This window comes from Lycium barbarum, chromosome 5 (assembly GCF_019175385.1).
Source record: "Lycium barbarum isolate Lr01 chromosome 5, ASM1917538v2, whole genome shotgun sequence".
Classification (NCBI taxonomy): Eukaryota; Viridiplantae; Streptophyta; class Magnoliopsida; order Solanales; family Solanaceae; genus Lycium; species Lycium barbarum.
Window position 1 is genome coordinate 18364296 of NC_083341.1, and position 15439 is coordinate 18379734.

Below are 15439 nucleotides of genomic sequence, written 5' to 3' on the forward strand. Positions count from 1 at the left end.
AACTGGCTAAACCAACTTGAGCCATGACAAAGAAATGGAGTAACCTATTTAGTCATTTACACTTCTACAAGAAGGAGAGAACAAATTTCAACTCTTGTTTTGAGCAGGTGACATAAAGCAACTTCCAGATTCGACATTCTATTTGATTAGATTCAAACCCTTTTTGATCCCTTGGATGACCTCAAATCTTAATCAAACCAGATGAGGGTAGTATAGCTTCATACTAGTTAACTCCTTTTAAGCATAACTAGTACATGAAATAAGTTTTAACAAGTTCGAAGATTACGAGAAGTACAACAACCATTCCTCAGCATTTATGAAAAAAAATGATCAGCCAACTTGATTTAAGCACTCTTACGATCAATACAAGGCAAGACGACTCAATAAACTCATCATCTTCACTTAATTGAAAAGAGAACACCCAAACAAACTCTTGAATGAATACAACTACTACTCCTAGATTTGTTTAAAAGGATTACTAATCTTTTCTTTCAACTAAAGGAGCTACACACCAACAGCTATCTACTTATCTCTAACCATAGATCAATTAGCTTTCGGATATCGAACTCTTTTTTTTTTTTAATTAAAACCAGTAACTTTCCCCAACCAAAACAGTAACTTTTTAACCCAAAAACAGTAGCTGTTTTAGTTAAAACACAGTAGCTTTCTTTTATATCAAAACAGCAACTTCTTAACCCAAAAACAGTAGCTCTCTTAGTTAATTTAAAACCTTTTATATAAAGAAACAAGTTGACTTAGCATGAACATGTTTTAAGGAAGAAAAAAAATTGAATCTCGAACATGTAGTAAACTGATAATCCATCAAGGAATTTTAAAGCAAAGCAGCCATCAGATCATACAAACCATAGGGATAGATTTTTTAAAAGAAGTGAACCAACAGGCAAGATTCTCACAATTTATTACAAGTATTCTCGAGTTGGTTCTGTTTTGACATCATATCAAACCAAACTCATTAAGGTATTAAATCAGGGCTTAGGGTAGTGAAGTTATTCACCTATTCACCAAGTAGACTAATGTTTTCCTAAGTGTCGTTAGTCTTTCTAGCCATTTTCAAACGGATTCGAACCACAGAATTTGTAACACCTCGTGCATTCGGGCTAAGATTTATCTCATAAGACGGGGTATAATGAACCCAATTTGAGTAGTGTATAAATGGTGTTTGAAACCCAATCAAGACATGAGAAGAGTCTTTGGGCAAAGCAAAGTTGAAAGCCACTCTACGAGGCATGTTTGCAAGTGAGTTTATAGAAGGTCTTACTTCCAACGACCATAACCCCATTATTATTTTTGAATTTGGGAAAACTTCCTTGATGAAGGTTGTAGCCCTTTGGAATAGCTTTCCAACGGTATATTATGGGTCTTGAACAGAGCTATGTACAAAAGGTTATGCCCGTTTTACTAAACAGTATTCTGTCGATTTACGGTGGAAACATACGGACCGTAAAAATTATACGGTGGAACATACGGACCGTAAAAATTATACGGGCCGTATATTCCAGTCGTAAAATTGGTCCAGAAAGTCCAAATCACTGGAATGGTTTTACGGTATGATATACGGTCCGTACAAATTATACGGGACGTAAAATGGGGCGTAAAATGGGTCCGAAAGTAATTTTAAAACTTCGTTCTAAGGCTTTTTCACTTCATTCTTCACACCCCCAAGCCCTAGAACGACCTTCTATTCTCTCCCATCACCAAGAATATTAAGGTAAGCCTATTCTAATCATTCCAAGTCAATTCTAAAATATATCCTTGTAATCTAAGCAAGAAATCATTGTTCATAAACTAGGGTTTTCAAGAAAACCCATCTCAAGGTTCAAGAACCAAGATTTTGGGAAATCTTCTTCAAGTTCAAATCTTTAATTCAAGTTTGGAGCATTACCAGGTATGCAGAGTTACTATCTACGTGTGGGAACGTCATTGTTCTTCCCCACGCCTCATAATCCATAAAATTATGATTTTCTACTAAAAACTAGGGTTTCTATACCTTGCTCATGATAACCCTAGGTCCATGTCCATGATTATATTATGTATGAATTGTTATAATTCCATCATTGAGTTCTTAATATTTCTTTATGATTATTGAGAATTCATCTGTAATCTATGAAAACCCATACCTTGTATTCCATGGGTTCTTGCATGCATGTTTTTGACTAAGAATGATTGTTTCATGAATATCCTACATGTCTACAAGTTTTCATGCAACTATATTATATAATTACTTTCATGCTATGATACAAGATACATACATACTAAATACAAGTTATTTCATGAAACCATATTTACAAGTTATTTCACGAAACCATGTCTACAAGTTATTTCATGAAACCATGTTTCAAGTTATTTCGTGAAATCATGATTACAAGACAAGTACAAGTTAATTCACGAAAATCATGAGCTTCTTAGCCAACTATATTATGTTCATGTTTTTGGGAGTTGCACGAATTACCGAGAAGGCTCAGATAGCCTGAAACTATGTAGCCACCATAGGACAAGGATCGCTCCGCCCAGTTAGGACGATACCTTAATTTTACACTGAATGGATCCATCAGGCACGTTACCACCTTATACCCTGGCAAGGTATATGGGCTCTGCTGGTCCGGCGAGGTACCAGACTCCACGTATCCACGTGGTGATATCATGTGTCGATTTATGAAATGCTCTCCCTACTTATCATGTTTTACTTATGTTATATATATATATGTACTCATGCTCATGTTCATGTCCGGGTTTTCGGTTTCAGTTCTTATCATGTTATTCCATGTCCCATGTTATTTCTTTCAGTTGCTTTACATACCAGTACATTCAATGTGCTGACGTCCCCTTTTATTGCCCGGGGGCCTGCATTTCACGATGCAGGTACATATTTACAGGACGAGGCCTCTGCTCATTAGGATCTGCACGTACCAGCTTATTGGTGAGCCCCATCTCATTCGGGGTTTAGGCATTATCTTTCTTTATCTATTTTTGCATCTAAAGGTATGTTGGGGGCCTTGTCTCAGCAAGTATGTTACCTGTTTTTCAGACCCATGTTAGAGGTTTCATAGACAAGACAAGTGTCATGTTAGACTTCCAGAGTTGGTTAGCCGGTTTGGCTCACTTATGATATTGTCCGCATTCATGACTTAATCAAGTATTTATGTTTAATATTATGACTTACTATATTTTATAAAAGCTCATCATGCACTTCACGTTATATTTCCGCTCATATATGCCTCATGATGGTTCAGCAAGCCATGTGGTTCGCTCGGTCACATGCAGTCAGGCACCGAGTGTCGTGTTACGCCCAGGCCATGGTTCGGGGCGTGACAGAATTACAAGATCACAAGCTCTAACAAATGTCGAAATAGAAAACTAGGCGAGCAACGAAGTCGAACACATGTTTGATGAATTAACAACTAATTCTTCTAAGTGCGATTTGTTACATCCCGTATTTTTGTGCGTTGGAAAGCGTGCGAGTTAAATGACATTAGTAATGGAAAAGAGGTTATCCCTCAAGCTCATAGGTGGTTAGAGTGATGGTACAGATGTATTGAAAGGATTAGAAGTCAAGTGAATTGGATAAAATAATTTTCATTAAAATTCAACGTTTATTTGAGTGAAATACGGTCCAAGCTATAATACCCCGTATTTTTGGACTAGAAAATTTAATCGTCCAACATGAGCAAATTTACCGGAGCCCGGAGAATTCGATCATACCCAAGGATAAAAATCAAAAGCTCGGTGTATACAAGGAATGAAGCCCCTAAAAAATTTAGGACTTAACAAGTGTGACCACGGTGATTGAGAATAATATTTTGTGTGTACCAAAAGGGACTATGGACTAGTGCTACGTCACATATTCATGGAAATGGGTATATGAAGTGTATTAAAAATAATTGGTATTAAAATGAATTGAGATCAAGAAATTAATTGTCGTATTAAATAGGATTCCATGGATAAATCTCCATGGTGGGCTACCACATGGCATTATATAAGCCAACAATGGAATTAAATTCTGCCACATGGCATTATTTTATCCAAGGTAATGGATGAGTCATATCCCTTGGAATACAAGAATGGCACGTGTATTTTCATGTGGGATTAGGATGCGTGTTGATGCAGCATGGTAAATTTATTGCATATGCTTCAAGACAATTGCGGAAACATGAAAAGATCTATCCGACGCATGATCTTGAATTGGCTGCGCTCATTCATGCCCTGAAAATATGGAGGCATTATTTGTATGGTGTGGATTTCATCGTGGGATTACCTCGTTCCCGTGGTAAATATGATTCTATATGGGTGATCGTGGATAGATTGACAAAAGCAGCCCATTTTCTTCCAGTTAGAACCACGTACTCAGCAGAAGACTATGCAAGGATATATCTCAAGGAAATTGTGTGACTCCATGGTATTCCATTGTCTATTATCACGGATAGAGGAGCACAGTTTACAGCTAAGTTCTGGAAGTCTTTTCAAGAAGGTTTGGGCACGCAAGTGAAGTTTAGTACGACATTTCATCCACAAACTGACGGGCAGGCCGAGCGTACCATTTAAACTTTAGAAGATATGCTACGGGCATGTTTGTTGGATTTTGGTGGTAGTTGGGATGATCATTTGCCATTAATTAAGTTTGCATATAACAACAGCCACCATTCTAGTATACAAATGGCTCCGTATGAAGCGTTATATGGAAGGAAATATAGATCTCCAATCGGATGGTTCGAAATAGGAGAAGCACAATTAGTAGGCCCCGAATTGATCCAGCAAGCAGTGGAAAAGGTCAAGGTGATTCGAGATCGGTTGTTAACAGCCCAAAGTCGCCAAAAGTCCTATGCGGACAACTGCCGATGAGACTTGGAGTTCCAAGTTAACGAATGGGTATTTTTGAAAGTGTCACCAATGAAAGGGATAATGAGATTTGGGAAGAAGGGGAAGCTAAGTCCTAGGTACATCGGACCCTACAAAGTCATTCGCAAGGTGGGACAGGTAGCATATGAATTGGAATTACCTTCGGAGCTTGAATCAGTCCATCCAGTCTTTCATGTTTCGATGCTCCGCAAGTGTGTTGGAGATCCCACAAAGATTGTCCCGATAGACGATGTGCAGATAACAGAAAGGCTAACTTATGAAGAGGTGCCTATTGCCATCTTGGATAGGCAAGTGCGAAAGCTTCGAAATAAAGAGGTAGCTTCAGTCAAAGTCCTATGGCAAAACAACAATCGGGAAAAAATGACTTGGGAGGAAGAAGAGAAGATGAGGTCCAAGTATCCGCACTTATTCCAACCCCCAGAAGAGATACAAAATGAAACGCCGACAATATAAGGTATGTATATTTTATCTTTATGTTTTTGGTCGTGTGAGGCCATAGATATGATACTATTGTGATGTAGCCCTGTGAGGCAATGATATTATGGGTTGTTATGACAGGTTGGTAGTGCCAAGTTACAGGGGAAACTCTGGCGAAATTTTTGTAGAATCTCGAGTGTTTAACATTCGAGGACGAATGTTCCAAAAAGGGGGGAGAATGTTACACCTTGGAAAATCCCCCGTATATGTACAGTGAATAAGCTAACCAAGAGCGTAGCGTATGCGATGTTTTGACGATCAATAAAGAGTCTTAGATGACCCTCGACGAGATTCTAAAGGCATACAATGCAAGGAAAGAAAGTTGCTAAGGAAAATGAATCATACGTGGTGTATCGGATAAGAATAACAAGCAACGATTTGGTGATGGCATAATGAGGTCTTAGGGATAAGCAATAACGTCCTTTAGATGGGTATTGAAGTGTTAAACAAGTGTTAAGAAGGTTCCATAAGGATCGGAGATCAAATGAGTCGACGAAAACAAGTTTCGGAGAACTAGACAACATACGGCCAGACATACTGACCGTATAATATATATGGACCGTATGTCCAGTACGTAGATCCAGCCCAAAACACCAAGGTTCACTGGACCAAATATACGGGCCCAACATACGGTCAGTAAATATTATACGGACCGTATGTTGGTCCGTATAAAGATGGTCGGCCAGCTTTTGGTATTTTATTATAAGGGACTCTTTCATTTCATTCACCCTCCACTCTTCAAGAACCATCTAGAAAACTCCCTACTCTTCCACTACAAGAGAAATCCAAGGGAAACTAAGATCAATAACACATAATCCATGAATCAAAGTGTATGAAACTCAAGTAAAGCTCATCTTCTTCAAAGGAAACCAAGAGAGGTGAGATAGGGTTTTGGTGAAATAGGGAGAACTCCACTCAATACTTGTTCAACCATCATCCAAGGTACGTTTCGTGACCATTTTATGTTGTTTAAGGTATTGGAAGGATAAGATACCCGAATTGTAGAAGAACATAGCAAATGGGTCATCCAAGAGTGAATAGTGTCATGAGTGAGTGGTAGTTGAATTGAATCATGAATGTTAGTGTGTTGTGAGTATGAATATGTTATAAATGACATGTAGACCATGAGATAAGTGTGATACATGGGAAAATACGATAGCGAACCCAAAACCATAAATGTGGGGAAAAATGAAGAGAAATGATGGATCATGGCCATTGTATATGAATGATAATTGTGATTTGCTATATTGTGATTGCTATTGTGGGTGATTGGGAGTTGATATGGAATACGGGAAAAGTAGTATAAACAAAGGAAGTGCTGCCCAATTTTCTCTAGAAATAGTAGTGCATTCTTATGGTTGGTTAACTAACGATCGTACGAATCCTCTTTTTGAAGGTAGAGGCGTGACATTAAAGGAGAATAAGCAAACGCTAAATTTCTTAAACGACAAAGGTATGTGAGGCTTAACTCTTCTTTCAAAAGGCATGAATCCTTCAAGCTTTCCACAAATCCTTCTATAAGATGAAGCTTAAGAGTCCTCCTATATATTAAATCCCCTATGAGCATGATAGTGATGACAATGAGCTAGAGTCTAGAGACTCAAGAAATTGTGGCATGATGTTCCTACAATGCTAATGATGTTATTATTGTTAACACTCGCCTTATGTTTTATTCCCTTCAAGGCGAGGCATGATACTCATAAATGTCCATAATACAATCGAGGGTTCACGACCTTACATCACCCCGACATAGTATGGTTGTCTTAAAGCCTAATGAATGCTCTTAATGCTAATGTATGTTATGACAATAAGATGATAAGTGATGCTAACTTGTAACACTATGGGATACATGGAACACTAAGAAATGATAACATGATGCTATGGCTTGAGATGTATAATAATGACGTGTTATGATTGATGTTGTGATGATATGATTCCACCGCGCCTATATGGCCGGGCATGTCACCGCTAATGCGGGCTGTGTATGATTCCACCGCGCCTATATGGCCGGGAATGTCACCGTTAATGCGGGCTGCGATATTTACACCGAGCCGAGAGGGCCGGGCATGATCACCACTAGTGGGCGGCATATGAGGGTTACCCGGACGCGGGTAACGATACAGATTATGATGTGATGATGTATATGATGATGTACGTGATGATGTATGGAATGTGATAACATGTGTACTATGATTGTGTAAAATGTGAAATATGATAGTAATACAATTGCCTATGACATGTGTGCAGGTTATATCTTTGTCCCATGACTCATGATCTTTCTATTATGTTTGTTTATTTCATTCCTGCCTTACATAATCAGTACAATATTCGTACTGACGTCCTTTTTCTATGGACTCTGTGTTCATGCCCACAGGTAGACAGGGAGGAGATCTTGCTCCGTATTCTTAGAGGCTGCTAGCTGATTGGAAGCCCTCCATTGTCCCGTAGGTGCCTATGATGATTCTTTTGTGTACAGTTGTTAATGTCATCTCTTAGAGGCTCGTAGATACTCGACGTGGGTCGTGTGGTTTCATGGCATGGTCATTATGTATATATATATATATATGTGTATATTATTTTGCTAGCCTAAGGGCTCGTATGTATAAAAGCATTTCGTTTCTAAATAAAAATGGATTTTATTATAAATTAAGCATGAATCGGATAAACGATTGCTAAATAAGCTTAATAAGTGATGGCACGAGCGGTGCTCGGTGGTTAGCCCCGGGTACCCGTCACGGCTCCCAGCTGGGTCGTGACAGAAAATAAACAGGAAAGTGTAACAGGTACAGTTTGAGTTGGACATACGAGGTAAGTTCATCATTTTCATACTGTTATTGATATGGGGAGCCCTATGCGGCTATGATACGATATAATATATATGAATATATGTTGTCCCTGTGAGGCACTGTTGATATTTCCTGCGTGCAGGTTTTGAGATAGTAAGAAATACAGAGGAAACTCTGCCAAAATTTTCCTAGAAACAAAAAGAGAATAAGATATAAGTTCGTAATATTCTTGAAAGGTCGTGTCAATGGTAATTATGAGGTTGAGATCAATATGGTAAAAAGGAAATGTTAGGACAATTTGGAAGGGCTTGTGACAATAAAAGGATGATTTAGAAAGGGCTGGCAAATCTTAATAGAGTGTTATATTGAGGTATCAACTGAATTGATCAGCAGGGACAAATTACGACGAGTTTATAGTTAAAAGGAGTAATAGTGTGATTGAGACAAGAGTACGGAGGAGGAAGAATTGTGACGAATGCGAATGTATTGATAAGACAGCCTGTGAGGTATTAAGGCTAAGATTAATCAGAAGGGGAAAAAGGTTAAGTACGCCTACTCCACGGAGTGAAATTAAACCATAGTAAGAATCGTGAATAAGGTTGAGAAGTGTTACACTATAGGATTGATTACGAACAGGAGATAATGTGAATATAATAAGGATGGTTATGAAAATGAGTAAAGCCTAGCGAGGAAGTGACTAAAAGATATGACGTGATCTATGTGATTAAAGTATAAAGGCAAATGTGAAATGGAAAGGCAAGGTATAGAACGAATGAGAAAGACTTATAAAGTTCTGTAGGGAAAGTTCAGAATAGAGATTATGTGATAACGAAAATGAAAGCGAGCGCAAGAAAAGAAGAAGTTAATTGAAAGAAGGAAATAAGAAGAAAGCGAGCGGGATAAAAGTGTAGTAATGGGTTATGACATGTATAGCCAAGAAAAAGAGTAATATAAGTGACGGAATTGTGAAAGACCAAACTATAGCAAGATGAGCAACGAGGTAGAATGAGTGCCAAAAAAAAGGGATTGGGATGATAAGAACAAACAGGGATGAACAGGATACGTTTCGAAAATGAGAAAGAGATTATGTAGAAGTAGTGTTTTCTGAAGGGTACAGAGGTAGCATGAGATTCCTCGTGTACGGGATAAAAGATGGATATAGACAGGGGAAATGGTAAGGGAATATTAAAGGAAGCACCTAAGATAGACGTAATTAATTGAGTACGAGTATAAAATAAAAGGGAAATATATAGCTACAAACTTAAGGGTGTGGTTATAACTAAGTAATTGTATTGTTGTAGTTGATGGGCTATGGTGTATTCGTGTTGAATTAGTTATATTGCTAAGAAATTATTACCGCAAGAGTTAATCAAGGTGACGATCATGATAAAGGCTTTATAACAATAGTGCAAGAAAAGTCTAAGATAAAGGAATTATCAAGTTGGGAACAATAAAGTCGACACCAAGGATAAGGCTTGAAATTGACTATAAGAAAAGGATGAGAGTAGAAACACTTGGTCTAAGATAAGCTAATATGACTACAGTGCTTTTACACCCTGGGGCAATCTGCGATGGACCATGATAGACGGGCATTGTAACAGAAAGACTAAAGTCCAAGAGTAGTGTCCAGGAGTTCATGTACCCTGTACATCTTCATGACTAGCTTCATGACTGGATGGTTAAGAGGGGTATATGAATTAAGCAATTAAAGAAGGTGGCTATTGCTAGTAAAGGGTTCTAAGTTTTACAAGGAGAGGAAAGAGTCCACTACCATCTAACAACTTGGGGCACCATAACTATTCAGGAGGGGCATAAAATCATGGGACAGTATAGAGTGGAAGGAAAAGTATCGAGGGATATGGAAAAGCTACATGTATAGTGTGCTCTCTGATTATGTATTGGTTGGAGTAAAAATAATATTATGAGAGTTTGAAATGACTATCATCAGAATATAAGTGTTATCTAATTGAGAATTTGGAACGACTATAAGTACTAATTAATTATTAATTGGAGTGAGTGGAATGTGGCCTTGGATGAGTTGCTACACGGGTTGCATTACTCGAGTATAGATGGTCAGATGAGATTTTATACTGAGTGGAATGTGGCCTTGGATGAGTTGCTACACGGGTTGCATTACTCGAGTATAGATGGTCAGATGAGATTTTATACTATATAGGGAAAGGTTCTCGTCGCTTCACGATTTTGTTAAGGTTTCGTACATGGATAATCAAAGTCATAAAATTATAAAGAAAAGATATGGATATGGTACAGTATGCCAAGTGAGTTGAAAAAAAAGGGGATCAGATGAATTTGAGATTGGAAATAGGGATATAGAGCAGAATATAAACAGATAATGATATAAGTATACCCTTAAGGGGAAACGAGTGAGAGAAATGCAAGTGTAAGATGGAAACAATTGGTACTACAATATATTTGATATGCATGTTTAAGCTTTAAGTGAGATCCCTCGCGGGGAAAAGTTAGTAAGATCTGAAAGCTAGCAATGAATGGATAGAAGACAGGATGGTATTTGAGACAGTGCTGAGAATTATTTGTAAAGATCTTGAATGATATGACATTAAAAAGTGGGTTCTTATGAAACGAAAGAATACGACAAGGGCACGGAAACGAGTAATTTAAGAGATATTATAAAGGATAGTAATGCTATAGAGGCTAAGATGTTGGCAATAGAGTTGTTTGCTGATGATATTGTGAATTACAAGTAGCAAAAGAGAAGGAACAGAAAAAATCTCCTACAGTAGGGTATGAGAAAATCAAAGGGTGAATAAAGGAAGGGAAAGGACTATGACAAGGAATGACATGACACAATATGCCTAAAGTGTTATAAGTTGGATTAAGGGAAATTGTGAAGTGGTTTAAGCGAGACAATCAAAACGAACTGGTTACTAGAAGACAGTGGGTTTAAAGAGAACAAATAAAAGGACGGTCACCTTAAGTTTGGGTTGTAACAAAAGGATTAGTTATGAACTATATTACTAAAAAGGGCTAATGCGTAAAATGACCTATGGGTCTCAACGAATTTGTGGCAAAGGACACTGTTACAAAGGCATCTATCCTATGGTGAGATAGTTATAGACATTGGACAACGAATGGAGATTGACCTTCGACATTATGAGGTGATACGACAAGCATAGACGTAAGAATGAAGGTAAGAGGTATGGACCGAAGGACAAAAGAGGGACGGAAATTTCAAGATAGCGCTTCGTAAAGTGATGCAAAATGTGAAACAAATTTGAAAAAATAATAGGCATATGACAGAAGAGAGATATTACCTCAATATGATGATAGGGGTGCTATAGGGAAAATTACCTATATAAGTGTTCACTCAAGATGTGATGCGAGTATTTACCTCAAAGGAGTGCTTCGGGAAATGCATTATGGGACATGATTAACATGGGATTTAAAATCCCTTGAGATCATCATGTATTTAACCTTTGACCAGATATACGTGAAACGAGAAGAGACACCCGAAGAGGATTCTAAAGATAAGAAGAAGGTTCCTAATTATTATGTTATCGCGAAAGGTTAAAAGATGACATGGTATCAGTATGTAACAAATGATTTATATGGTTGATTTAATAATGTGGGTATGAAGGTAATGACTATACGATGGACGAAAGGGTTCTCGACTAGTTGAGGCAAAAAGAAAGGGGATCGACGAGTTTAAGTATCAAGGAGAATTATATCAGGAGAGTGACTCACTTATACCTCTTGAAAAGATATTCCTGAGGTGTCAAGGGAATATTGCAGCCGGGATTCATTACTAAGAAGAAAACTCATTTTCGACTATTCACAGAGAATGTTATAGATAGTGCATGTCAGAGGATTAAAATGATGACTCCAAGACGGATGTATGCTGCGGACTATGCAACCTAAATGAAGAGTGGAGGTAGACCTATAAGAATTAGAAAAGAAAACAAGAGGAACCGATATGTAATGGTAAAACTACCCAAAAGGAAAGATGACTCCACAACAAGAAAAACTCAACTTAAGCTTCAAGCGTAGATGGATATAGTAAGTTGCGGCCAGTTACAGAAGTATCTAAATTATGACCACCTTATTTGGAAATTCAATATTAATCGGTGTCAAGTGGAGAAAGGTATTAAGTTAAGCAAGGAGAGACACGACATGATAGAAGAGTAATTGATTCGTCATAAGATCACCATAACCAGTATACTTATACAGGACTAGTTTAACATTCGAGGACGAATGTTTTAAAGGGGAGAAGGATGTTACATCCCGTATTTTTGTGCATTGGAAAGCGTGTGAGTTAAATGACACTAGTAACGGAAGCGAGGTTATCCCTCAATCTCATAGGTGGTTAGAGTGATGGTACAAATGTATTGAAAGGATTAGAAGTCAAGTGAATTGGATAAAATAATTTGCATTAAGATTCAACGTTTATTTGAGTGAAATACGGTCCAAGCTATAATACCCCGTATTTTTGGACTAGAAAATTTAATCGTCTAACATGAGCAAATTTACCCGAGCCCGGAGAATTCGATCATACCCAAGGATAAAAATCAAAAGCTCGGTGTATACAAGGAATGAAGCCCCAAAATAATTTAGGACTTAACAAGTGTGACCACGGTGATTGAGAATAATATTTTGTGTGTATCAAAAGGGACTATGGACTAGTGCTACGTCACATAATCATGGAAATGGGTATATGAAGTGTATTAAAAATAATTGGTATTAAAATGAATTGAGATCAAGAAATTAATTGTGGTATTAAATAGGATTCCATGGATAAATGTCCATGGTGGGCTGCCACATGGCATTATATAAGCCAACAATGACATTAAATTCTGCCACATGGCATTATTTTATCCAAGGTAATGGATGAGTCATATCTCTTGGAATACAAGAATTGCACGTGTATTTTCATTATATACTCATTTTGGTCACTAATCCAAAGGCTTAATGAATATGACTTAAGTGGCTGATATATAGAACATAGGACCAAATCTTGCTTATGAAGCATTTCACTTTTGTACTTTCATTTGGAGGAGCAAAAAGAAACGGTAATGGATGATCATATTTTTGCTCTCGGACAACTCCTTTTTGGATATAATTCAAGATTTCCAACTAGAATTTTACATAGACAAGAGTGCAATTGAGGGTTTTCCCACTTATTGAGGTAAGAATTCTCCTCTACTAGATATATTTAAATTCGTCCAGGTCATAGTTAAATTGAGAGACAGGAACTACGAAATTAATTGCAGGAAATCGGATAAATTGTTATTGTCATCATGTGGACTGTTTGGTGGTTGTTATAAATTTTTTGGTGTGCTGGAATATCGTGGGATTGGCTGTAGTTGCTGTTGTTATGTTTGTTGTTATACTATGTATATACGGAAATAAAGAAGTGTATACAAGCATCGGTATAGGAATTTATATTGGGCTGTTTTGAAAGTGATTTAGGAATGGATTTGATTCCATTTGAATATGTATTTGTTAATATTGTTATTGGTATTGTGATTGATATTTTGGCTAAATTGTGGGAATTGATGAAATAAACCTAAACTTGAGAATAAAATCGTCACTTGGAAAGAGTTAAATTTGTGGGTTGTTTTCTCGTTACAATCATATGATATAAGGATAGAATTTGTAGTAAATGACTTCCTTATCTTATTGAGAATGTTATTAAGTTAAGAAAGAAGCATACAAAAGGTGACATGGGTTGTACAGATCCTACTTCAAGCTTGACGATCATTATAAAGTATTATGAGGTCATTATGGATATATATAGGTTGTGTTGTTGAGATCTAATTTTTGTCATTTCGGCTGTTATTGTGATATATGGAATTGGAGAAATGCTGCCTGTTTCATTTTAGGATCAAATTATCAATTGATATACATGATATACGAAAGCCATCTAAAGTCGTACATGTATTTCCTTGTTATAGGATTAGCATCAACATTAAGACGAGTTCGTTTTGGGTTTATATTGGCGACTTAAGGTATGTAAAGCTAACCCTTCTTTCTTTTTGGCATGATCTTTATAAAACAAACAGACGACGTATATATGACTCCAGGAAGCTCCTATTCTTAGAGACACTAGGATGGCTAATGTTCTTGATTCCCAGAACTTATTTTATTATGTCTCGATACGTGTCTATGATTCCAGAAGTTCTATTTTAATATAATCCATAGTGACATTCGAAGGGTACTTGATATGACTGTTGTCTTGATTATCAAATGATGGTTCATCTTGATTATTCTATCGAGTCTCAGATGTGACTTAGCTTGCATATGGTTGCTCACTACTCTGCTCGTGCATGTCTCAATATATCTTTCACCGAGTCTCGGGCCGGGTATGTTTTCGTGCACAGTATCACTGCATTATTCACTGAGTCCCTCACTAGAGGGCCGGGTGCGGTATATATATATATATATATATATGATGATATGATGATGTAATGATATGATGATGTGATTATGGTACCAAGGATGGTATGTGATGACTTTATTCACCGAGTCCCATAATGGGCCGGGTATGATATATGATATTGATATGCATGATTTACATTTCATAAGGCAAGTGTATTGGTATTTTGAATGTCATACTTGTCTCCTGTGATCTCTATTTCAGTCATGATCCTCTTTATTGTATTTCATGCTTTATATACTCAGTACATATCTCGCACTGACCCCCTTTCTTCGGGGGGCTGCGTTTCATGCCCGCAGGTACAGATACTCGATTTGGTGATCCTCCAGCTTAGAATTTCTACTCAGCATGTCTTGGAGAGCTCCATTGTTCCGGAGCCTAGACTTTTGGTACAGATCTTTTGATGTATATATATGTTTATCCAGGGGTACGGCGGGGCCCTGTCCCGTTATATTTTACTATCGATACTCTTAGAGGTCTGTAGACACAGGTGTGGGTTGTGTATAAGTTTTGTTCAGCTGTGTCTATACGATGTGCTATGGATATATATATATATATGTGTGATGGCGTTATGAACCTTTGGAGTTCTTTTGCATGTTTCCATATTGTCCTTAGGTCCAGTTTGACTATATCTAACAGGTGCGTATACGAGTGTCCAGCTCGGGCACTAGTCATGGCCCACGGCAAAAGGAATTTTTGAGAGGGGGAAAGTTTATGAAAATAAAAGGGGTTTTTGTGGTTGTTCCACCTTGTTTAAAACAGCCCTCAATGGCCAGTATTTATAGCCGAAGGTTTGGTGTTTCAACAACTTGTTCTTTTGCCTTGGAAATTCGGATTAAAGGGAGGGAAAATTCTGAGATTTCAAAAAGGATGAAATGATGAAGAAAAG

General features: G+C 37.5%; 1 long non-coding RNA gene across 1 annotated transcript; it reads left to right on the plus strand.

Moving 5' to 3' along the window:
• The first annotated feature begins 13116 nt into the window (after nucleotides 1–13116).
• Nucleotides 13117–15080, plus strand: LOC132642351 (uncharacterized). The gene is made up of 3 exons (XR_009583115.1): nucleotides 13117–13299; nucleotides 14069–14122; nucleotides 14850–15080. It is a non-coding gene; the product is annotated as an uncharacterized LOC132642351 (long non-coding RNA).
• The last annotated feature ends 359 nt before the right edge of the window (nucleotides 15081–15439 follow it).